Source organism: Schistocerca cancellata, chromosome 3 (assembly GCF_023864275.1).
Source record: "Schistocerca cancellata isolate TAMUIC-IGC-003103 chromosome 3, iqSchCanc2.1, whole genome shotgun sequence".
In the NCBI taxonomy this organism is placed as follows: Eukaryota; Metazoa; Arthropoda; class Insecta; order Orthoptera; family Acrididae; genus Schistocerca; species Schistocerca cancellata.
Window position 1 is genome coordinate 412,532,411 of NC_064628.1, and position 10,000 is coordinate 412,542,410.

At 49.6% G+C, this 10,000-nt stretch overlaps 1 non-coding gene across 1 annotated transcript in view; it reads left to right on the forward strand.

Moving 5' to 3' along the window:
* Positions 1-9,753: 9,753 nt before the first annotated feature.
* The window catches only part of LOC126178821 (small subunit ribosomal RNA), a 1,909-nt gene continuing 1,662 nt past the window's right edge, over positions 9,754-10,000 (forward strand). The window contains exon 1 of the ribosomal RNA XR_007536672.1: positions 9,754-10,000. This exon is cut by the window's right edge and continues 1,662 nt beyond it. This is a non-coding gene — a ribosomal RNA (small subunit ribosomal RNA).

Sequence of the window (10,000 nt, forward strand, 5' to 3'; positions counted from 1 at the left end):
GCCCCCAACCCAAGCGAAAGCAAAGGGTTCATGGCGCAGGGGGAGCTGCGTTACGAGAGACACGACACCGGTCTCTCCTCAGTTGAGCGCGGTAGCTGGGCGAGGGTATGAGGGTAAGTCTCACGACGATCCCGGAACCCTGCGGTCTGGCTGCTGCAGTTCCTCACGTCCTGGACGACGTTAAATGTCCCCCAACCCAAAGCGAAAGCAAAGGGTGCGTGGCGCAGGGGAAGCTGCGTCTGAAGGGACACAACACCTGTCCCTGCACAGGGCACAACAACACCAGTGCCCTGTCTTCCCACGGCCGCATTTGCTGGGGAGGGATCGCGGCCTGAGCCGGCAAAGGCTCATCGCCGTGAACGGGAAGTCCCGGACATGTTCCGCCAAGCCAGGGCGTGGTGACATGTCCCTGGCTAGGTTAGATGGGGCCAGACCCCCGAACGTCTGGGGGACCGACCCAGCACCTGGGTAGGACTGGGTCCCTGGCCGTAAGGTGGAAACTCGGCCTAGTAGGGGGCGAAGGCCGAGAGGTGAATCCGCCTCTCCGGAATGCGGTGGGCATTTGCCGGGGAGGGACGGGTGAAATCTTCAGTGATGCGGTCGTGGAAGGGGACTAGTGAGCTGGAAACGGCTCGCTAAACCCAGCAGCTCAAAATGCTCTTGGTCAAGGGGCGGGACTGGTGAGCGAGCTGCACAATAGCCCCCCCCCATGCCAGAGGTGCCGGTCGGGGGAAACAGACGGGCCCCACTTTCTTTTTTCACTCTCTAATCATGGCTGAGCAAACAGAGGGTGAAACGGCGCTTTCGGAGCAGGAAGCTCCTATCGATTTGAATGCTGAACAGACTGTGATGGAAAGACATGCACGCTTTTTAAGGTTGCTTGACCGAAGTGTTAAGCATGGAAAGATCACTGCTGATCAAATCAGGGTGATTAAAGAAGACATTGCGAACTGGGCCCTGGCTCATGCCAAACTAGAGGGTCAGTATGCAGAGGTAAAGGCGGAAAATGAACGCCTGCGCAAAGAGCAACAGAGACCACAAAAGACTTATGCAGCTGCGTTAGCGGCAGCACCGGCAATTAAAAGAACAGTCCAGGAGACTATAAAACAAAACGTGGAAAAATCAGTCCCAACTCTTTTTATAAAACCAAAAAAGGGTGAGGATGTTAAAAAGGCCAAAGAAAAATTTGAACAGAGCATAAACCCGCGTGTAGACAAGATTAAAATTAACAATATAAGAACAACAAAAAATGTACTAATTGTAGAAGTGGCCTCAACTGAGGATAGCGACAAAATAATGAACAACCAGAAACTAAAAGACTCATTTATATGTGAGAAACCACGCAAACGTCGCCCCCTAATGATGATGTACGACGTACCGTCGTACATGTCTCAGGACGATGTAACAGATTGTTTATACGCACAGAATTTTGAGGAAAAAATGACTCGTGAGGAGTTTAACGAGCAGTTAAAAATACGATTTAAAGCAGGTCCTCGTGACCGAAATACGGTACACTACGCAATTGAGGTTGCACCTGTACTGAGAAAGCAGATAATAGTGACAAATAGGCTATATATTGGTTACAATGCAATTTCAGTGAAAGATTATACGGCCTTAGCAAAGTGCTCTAAGTGCCAAGACTACGGCCATGTTGCTAAATATTGTAACTTTTTGAAGCCCGTGTGTGGAAACTGCGGGTGTGACACCCATGACAAAAAGAATTGCACAAAAGATACTCCACTTTGTATCCCATGCAGATATCGAAAGCGAACATGTAACACTCCTGGTAAGGAGTGTTTGACTTACAAGTTACTTCTCCAGCGACTAATCCAGAGGACCGACTATGGCGACACGCTATAAGGTCACTCGTAGGAAGTCGCCAAGCAAAACATTGAGAGATGCGGGAAGGTGGAGGAAATTACAAGAGTCACTGTCCTCTTTGGATGGTGAGCAAGAGGAGGAAATATCTAATGTTTACTCTGTTCCAGTGCCAACTGTACAAGCGGAGACAGCGGACTTCTCGTGCCAGGTCGGAGGTTCCCCGGCCTGCCGGGGGAGTCTTCCAGGTTCGATGGTGGTGAAGGCGACTGGGCTGGCGGGTCTCGCCTCCCCGGGTGGAGACAGCTCCTCGCGGAGGGAGGGGGAGATCTATGCTGTGCCGGTGCCTGAAGTGCAGCCCGAGACGGAGGACTTCTCCTGTCAGGTCGGGTCCTTCCTGGCCTCCAGGGGCGGCCTTCCGGAGTCACTGGGACCGTCGGCGGCCATGGCGGTGGGTTCCGCTTCTCGTCGAGATGGGGCGGAGCCGTCGGCGTCTGCGTCTGATGGTCCTGCAAAGGGAACAGATAAAGAGACTGCAGACTTGATTAAAGTAGCCACGTCTGTAAATAAATTAACTTATGGTGATGGTGTAAAAATGGATGAAGTAGATGAGAATGTAGACTTGATCAAAGTAGTTACATCTGTAAATAAAATAACTCTGGGTGATGGTGTAAATGTAGATGATGTAGAGGTAGACACTCAAGAACAGAAACGATCTTTTAACAATTGTCCGCCTGGAAATACCTACCTAATATGTGAGGAGACTCTGCGGTTGTCTAGGTTGGAAAACTCACAGACTCTTAACGCCGCACTGAGGCAGCTGGTCCGAGCTGGGCATCCCCGTGGAAATAAAATCACATTTCCAACTCTGGAGGATGCAGACTGCATAGAACTTGTTGCTTTAAACATTCCCACAGAATACGATAAACTATCTGATCTGGTTTCGAAAGTTTACATCCGGAGGGGTAGGAAATTTGATCTAAATAAAGTTTACGAAGATATGGTTAGAATGCACGGCAGAATCGCCTTTGATCCTGCCCAGGCTTGGCCTGCAAGCCACTATTACACCAGATTCCCATGACTAGACTAAATTGTATGCAGATAAATGCAATGCGGAGCTCACTGGTTACTCAGGAGCTCTGCAAATTAGCTGAAGAAAGGTATACTGACATCTTATTAATACAAGAGCGGTACTCTGCCTCAGGCAGGGTCCCAGGCCTCCCTGGAACAGCTCAGGTGATCTCTACTGGTCAAAACCCAATGTCAGTCATTGTTATAATAAACAAGTCAATCAAAACTACTGTTCTAACACAGTTTTGTAATACACATGTGACTGTAATCGAGATAAATTATTGTAATACACATTGGTTCTTCATAAATGTTTATTGTCAATACAGAGACCAAATACAAATATACCTGAGGCATTTGACAACTGTCTTGCGTGCCCTGGCTGGCAGACCACTCATTATTACAATGGATAGTAACGCAAAATCCCCTCTCTGGCACAGTGGAGCCCAGGATCAAAGAGGAATTGCGCTCGAGGATTTCATAATGGAACATCAATTACATGTAATAAACCTCCCTGGCAACCCTCCTACCTATAGGAGTCGAGCCGGGGCAGCGTCTCACATAGATGTGACGCTGAGTTCAGTTAACGTAGCAAATAATATTCAGAGTTGGAAAGTTCTAGAAAATCTTACAACAAGTGACCATAACATAATTGAATTTTCAGTCGCACTACTTGCGGAACACGTGCCAGAGGGGTGGACAACGCAATATGATTATGGGAGAGCCGATTGGGGCCTGCTGGAGGCAGAGTTCAATCCTCCAGAGTTGGAAGATGGCCCGTTTAACGTGGAAGAGGCTGTTGAGGCCTTGATTGTCTCTATAAAGGCGGCAGTGGCCGCAGCGATACCGACGCGAAGACGTCTCATACGCGAAACGACCTCTCCATGGACTCCGGAGCTCACTCGGCTCAGGCAGTCTATGAGAAGGGCACGGCGCAGCTATCAGGCGTCTTTCACCCGGGACGAAAGGCAATACCATCTTGCCTTGTACAGGAGACGAAAATGGATTTTCAAAGAAACCCTAAGGCAACATCGCCAGCGAAGCTGGGAGGACTTTGTAAAGTCTCATCTTACCCTAGACCCATGGGGTATCCCATATAAAATGGTGAGAGAGAAGATACATTCCCCAATGCATCTCTCGACAGTAAGACTTGGAGACAATGACAGTATGACGAAAGACTGGGTGGAGACAGCTGAGGAGTTACTTAATGTGCTCCTCCCCGACGACCGACCGGAAACGGACAACGAGATGCAACAGGAGATTAGGATGCAGGAACAGACGGAGTACAATAATGAACTACAAGTATACCCCTTCTCGGTTGAGGAGGTACAAACAGCTATACTCTCTTTTGCCAGACGCAAGGCCCCAGGGCCAGACGCAATACCTGCGGAAGTTCTGCAGAATATTGTGCACAAGTTGGCCCCAGGCCTTGCAAAGATATACAACAGGTGTCTGGAAACACAGTCCTTCCCAACTCGCTGGAAGACTGCGGAAGTTATAATAATAAAGAAGTCACCTGACAAAGATCCAACAATACCAAAGTCTTACAGGCCTATATGCCTCTTGGATGTCCTGGGAAAGGCGCTTGAGAAGCTGCTGGTCTCAAGGCTGTCAAGTCACAGAATCCTTCGTGGAATGAGTGACATGCAATACGGTTTCCGTAAAGGCAAATCAACATCTGATGCCGTAAATAAGGTCGCAAGTATTGTACACTCATCTACAAGGAAATATGTTCTTGGAGTCAAGGTGGATATCTCCGGTGCCTTCGACAACCTGTGGTGGCCGGCGCTTTTCTCTCGTCTTCGGGAGATTGAGTGTCCGGTAATGCTATACAGTTGTTTGAAGGACTACTGCCGGAATAGGGTTGCTAAAATCACGGCTCCTGGTGCTGTGGTGTTCAAGAACATAACAAAGGGCTGTCCACAGGGTTCTGTGTGCGGCCCTTTGTTCTGGGATATAAACATGGATCCTCTGCTGAGAACTCTTGAGGAGAACAATGTAGCACTAGGAGTCGTGGCATATGCAGATGATCTCCTCGTCCTTATCGAGGGCGACAGTCGTACCGAAATAGAGACAAATGCAGGCCATGTTTTCGAGATCTTAACACAATGGTGTAAATCTTCTAAGTTAGAAATTGCACCTCACAAATCTCAATACATTCTCCTTAAGGGCAAATTGGCCCGTGACCCCATCATAAGATTAGACAATAAAGTAGTGGCGCGTACACGAGTTGCGAAATACTTGGGCGTCCTCATAGATGAGGCATGGAGTTATGTGCCACATATTAATCATGTTGCTTCAAAAGCATTAGCAGTCTTAAATAAACTGATTAGTATAGCCCAACGGCGTTTTCATCTACCTCCGTTGGCAACAAAAATGTATCATAACTGTATTTTAGCACCAATAGTAGGATACGGCTCCAGTGCCTGGGCCCACAAACTCACTCAGGTGAGGCCTGCGCTTATGGTCAGGCGTATTCAACGCAATGTTATCCTTAGATGCATAGGTGCCTTTGGCACCACACCAACAGACGCTCTTAGTATCATTATGGGCCTATGCCCACTGGATCTGACAATACGGCAAAACGCAGCAGTATACTGGCTGGTAAAACGGGATTTTCTAAAAGTAACACAAATTATGGGTGAACATCTGAACAATGTAAAGGAAATTAAGCAAAAGACACTAACATCTTGGCAAGAACAATGGGACACTTCAGACACAGGAAGGCGAGTTTACGACTTCCTTCCAAACGTACAAGAGAGACTACGCATCAAGCATCTAATACCTTCACAAGGTATAGTTCATTTTCTGACAGGACATGGCCCCTATCCTACATATTTCCATAGGATAGGCAGCCAACCAACACCTGAGTGTATTTGTGGTGCCCCTATGGGGACGCCTGAACATGTGGTCTTTGATTGCCCAGACTTCGAACCAGTTGCCTCTGAGCTAAGGCAGGAACTACCTAATCAGGATGTAGCACTTCTTTTAAGAAACCCTGATGCCTATAAAGTCTTACAAAGTCTGGTTGATTCAGTGTCCGCATTCGCCAAATTAATCTTTGATTAACTACGATAGTTAAACGCGAGAAAAGCCGTACTCCTCAACAGGTCTGAGGAGTATTGAGCGGCAACAATTTTAAAACAAACATGAGTTACCCTGGTGGGGATGGAATGGCGGCTGTCCCTTGCATACTGGAGTTCCGTTAGCGAGGGGTACCCGTCCGCCTTCCTTACCAAACGAACAAAAGAGTACATGGACTGAAATGAGGGCAAGTAGGGAGAGATGGTGGGGCTCCCCGATCTATGGTGACATAGGTGCGTGGGATGCCCTGGGGTGTTTTCCAACAGGGTAGTTGTTGCCTTCCTTCAAGTCCAAACCTAAAACCCCACTCAAATCCTGAAAACTTGACTGGACATTGCATTTGTATATATTGAGACAAGAATTAATCAATTGATCTTTTATAGACAATATTAATCATGTATACAATTAGTGTAAAAGCGTGCATTTTGTAATTTTGTAATTTTGTATTTTTTCATGTATTAAAGTTTTTTGTAAATGTAGATAGCGCAGAAGCGCTGTATATTGTAATCATTGTATGTTGTAGTTGTAGTTTTGTGTAGAACTGTGTAAATAAAGGGTGGTGGAGGGAGGCAAAAATATTAAAAAAAACAGCAGTGGTTCTCTAGGTAGTAGACGGCCCACCTCCTCGCGGTAGGGACGGGCAACGCTCCTGGAAATCCGGAGCGGCAAAGCGGCCGATGTTCAAACAATATATGTAGTAAATAACATTCTTAGAGTAGAAGTACTGCTTGATGTAAAATGTAGTTTTGTTTAGTAATTAGTACCCACTTTTGTAACCTAGATAGTGGGTAATGTATGTTACAATTAAATGTAAAAAAAAAAAAAAAAAAAAAATGTCCCTATACATGCTGTAAGTCTGTGCACACAATATGAACCACACCTCAGCGAGACACTCTATCACACATTACTCTCTGCCTGTAACAGACACAGATACAATATGTAAGCACCAGCATGGACCAACGTCCGGTGCATCCTCTCCGCCACAGTACACCATCCACACTGTGATAACCACACCAGGGGGTCCAATTATAAAATAGAATATCCCACCCGTCCGACATCCACAATTGCTCAGATAAGCCACCAACACCCACACATGTCCTACACAGGGGTGCACCCAACACCACCACACTGCCTCCTGTTACAGCACAGAAACAATGGCAGGAATGAATCACACAGGTCTGCCACTCCCTTGCCGCAACCACAGACGCGGCGCGCCTCCAGTCACGAGCGAAAAGCGCATCCTGACGAGACATAACTGCTGTGACATACTGACGCTGCCTCAGACATCCACTTACAATGATCACTACCAACGAACCTCGGCCCCCCCCCCCCCAACACACTATCTCTTACCACGTTGTGTACTGTAATCCAACCCATTTCGCACCTTAACCTAACCCATTTTGCACCTTAACCTAACCAAATTTGTAACGCAATTTGTACCGCAATGTAACGCAATTTGTACCGCAATGTAACGCAATTTGTACCGCAATGTAACGCAATTTGTACCGCAATGTAACGCAATTTGTACCGCAATGTAACGCAATTTGTACCGCAATGTAACGCAATTTGTGCCTTAACCTAACCCACGTTGTGCCTTAACCTAACCCACATTGTGCCTTAACCTAACCCACGTTGTGCCTTAACCTAACCCACGTTGTGCCTTAAATTAACCCACGTTGTGCCTTAACCTAACCCACGTTGTGCCTTAACCTAACCCACGTTGTGCCTTAACCTAACCCACGTTGTGCCTTAACCTAACCCAAGTTGGGCCTTAACCTAACCCACGTTGTGCCTTAACCTAACCCACGTTGTGCCTTAACCTAACCCACGTTGTGCCTTAACCTAACCCACGTTGGGCCTTAACCTAACCCACGTTGGGCCTTAACCTAACCCACGTTGTGCCTTAACCTAACCCACGTTGTGCCTTAACCTAACCCACATTGTGCCTTAACCTAACCCAAGTTGGGCCTTAACCTAACCCAAGTTGGGCCTTAACCTAACCCAAGTTGGGCCTTAACCTAACCCAAGTTGGGCCTTAACCTGCTCTGTAATTGGCATATGACACGTTACATTAATCTAGTGTTGTCTAACCACAACCCTCTGAATATAGTTCGCTACTCGCACCGCCCACCCTCTTGTGTATCGTTTCATGTTCAACACTTTGCAAGTGTTGCTTACTTTTTACATGCTCCCGCTGTACACTGTTATGTGGACGACTGCAGGATGTACAGCGCCCCCCTCCCTTCCCCCCTGCCTTCGCATGCTGGTCGTTCAGGTGCTTGCGTGTTCAATGCCCTTCGCAGCTGTTCACTGGCAATCGCATGTCGAAGCGCTCAGTCTACGTCGTGGTACGGCCTGTGTCCACTGTCCGCTGATGTCGTACGCTTAACCCTCACACTGTACTGCACATAGGTCCGTATGTACCGAATGATACGCTGTGGCACATGTGTGACCGTACAACGACTGCGCCCAACAACAGCGAACCATACGGTCCAAATGTTGTGCACTCAGCCACATGCCGTCTCCCCATAACTGCTGCATTGCAGTGTGGTACGCCATAGGGACGTGTGGGTGTAACGGACGCCCTGGATGGCGATCAGCATGAGCCGTCTGTTGATGTAGTGGCGCGTGTATTCAAACGTAGTCGTCTCTTCTCACACTGTGTGATAGCATGGTGCACCGCGTTCCACATCTGCGACATGGTACAGATGCCGGTTGACAGTCGGTCTCGTAATGGACATCGCATACGTAGGGGGCCACCTCCCACGTGTTCTCTAGTCGTGCACATTTTGTTGCGTGTATGTGGGCAGACGTAGTGTGTCGTGACACCTAACAGACAGGCATGCAATAATCGTTGCATTTGCAAACGGGGATGGACGTCTACGTTTGCTGGTGACGTTACGCAAATGAACAACTGGTAACCCATTGTGGTGCGGTTGTTGTTGCTGGAGGTAAATCAGTAAGGGCAAATCTGTGTGTGAAGCGATACGCGGCGGTGGCTCGGTGGGACTCTACCCGGCCGGTGAGGGGGGGCCGGCCGGCGTGCTGGCCGCGCGGTGCGTGGGCGCACGCGCTACAGCCGGCTGGTGGGGGCGCCCAGTGGCAGGCGCGCCGGCCGACGGACGCGGCAGGCGGCGCAGCTGCGCGCCGGGGCACCCTGCGCGCGGCGCCGTGCGGCCAAAGTGGGTCCTCGCGGGCCCGGTGCGAAGCGCGGTGGACATCTGCAGTGTGCTGGTCCGACTGAGGACTGTGTGCGTTGAGGATGCGCCGCCGCCCGGCACTCGGCGCCGCGACGCCGTCTGCTGCTCGGTCGCCCCAGCGGTTCTCGCTGGTGGTTTTTATCGCAGTTGTGCGGACGTGTTGGCACGTGCGCTGTGCTGGGAGAGTTCGCTTCGGCACCGACGTGGGGCCTTTGCCCTTCTGTGGCGCTGGCGTTGGAGCTGCCGGTCACCGTAGGTGGCGCGTGTTGTCTCCCGCCGGCAATGCCACGACAGCACGCTCCCGGGCCTGTGTCGGCAGCGGCAAGCTCAGTTGGGAGCACGGGTGGTCGCACCTAAAGCGTCTACTGGCCTAACTCCGGGCGATTGCGCCTCTCTCGAACCCGACCAAGTACTTAGGACGGCGCTGCGCGCCGCCGGGACCTGAGAGGGTTTCGAGATGTATTGTGCATGGGAGCTCAGCCTCCTCCTGTTTGCAGAATAATTGAGCGGACGCTTGCGTGTTCGCGCGGGCCCCTGCGACACGCTCCCGGGCGGCCGGCTGCTCAGCTCTAGTTGACGCAGCTCCCTGGTTGATCCTGCCAGTAGTCATATGCTTGTCTCAAAGATTAAGCCATGCATGTCTCAGTACAAGCCGCATTAAGGTGAAACCGCGAATGGCTCATTAAATCAGTTATGGTTCCTTAGATCGTACCCACATTACTTGGATAACTGTGGTAATTCTAGAGCTAATACATGCAAACAGAGTCCCGACCAGAGATGGAAGGGACGCTTTTATTAGATCAAAACCAATCGGTCGGCTCGTCCGGTCC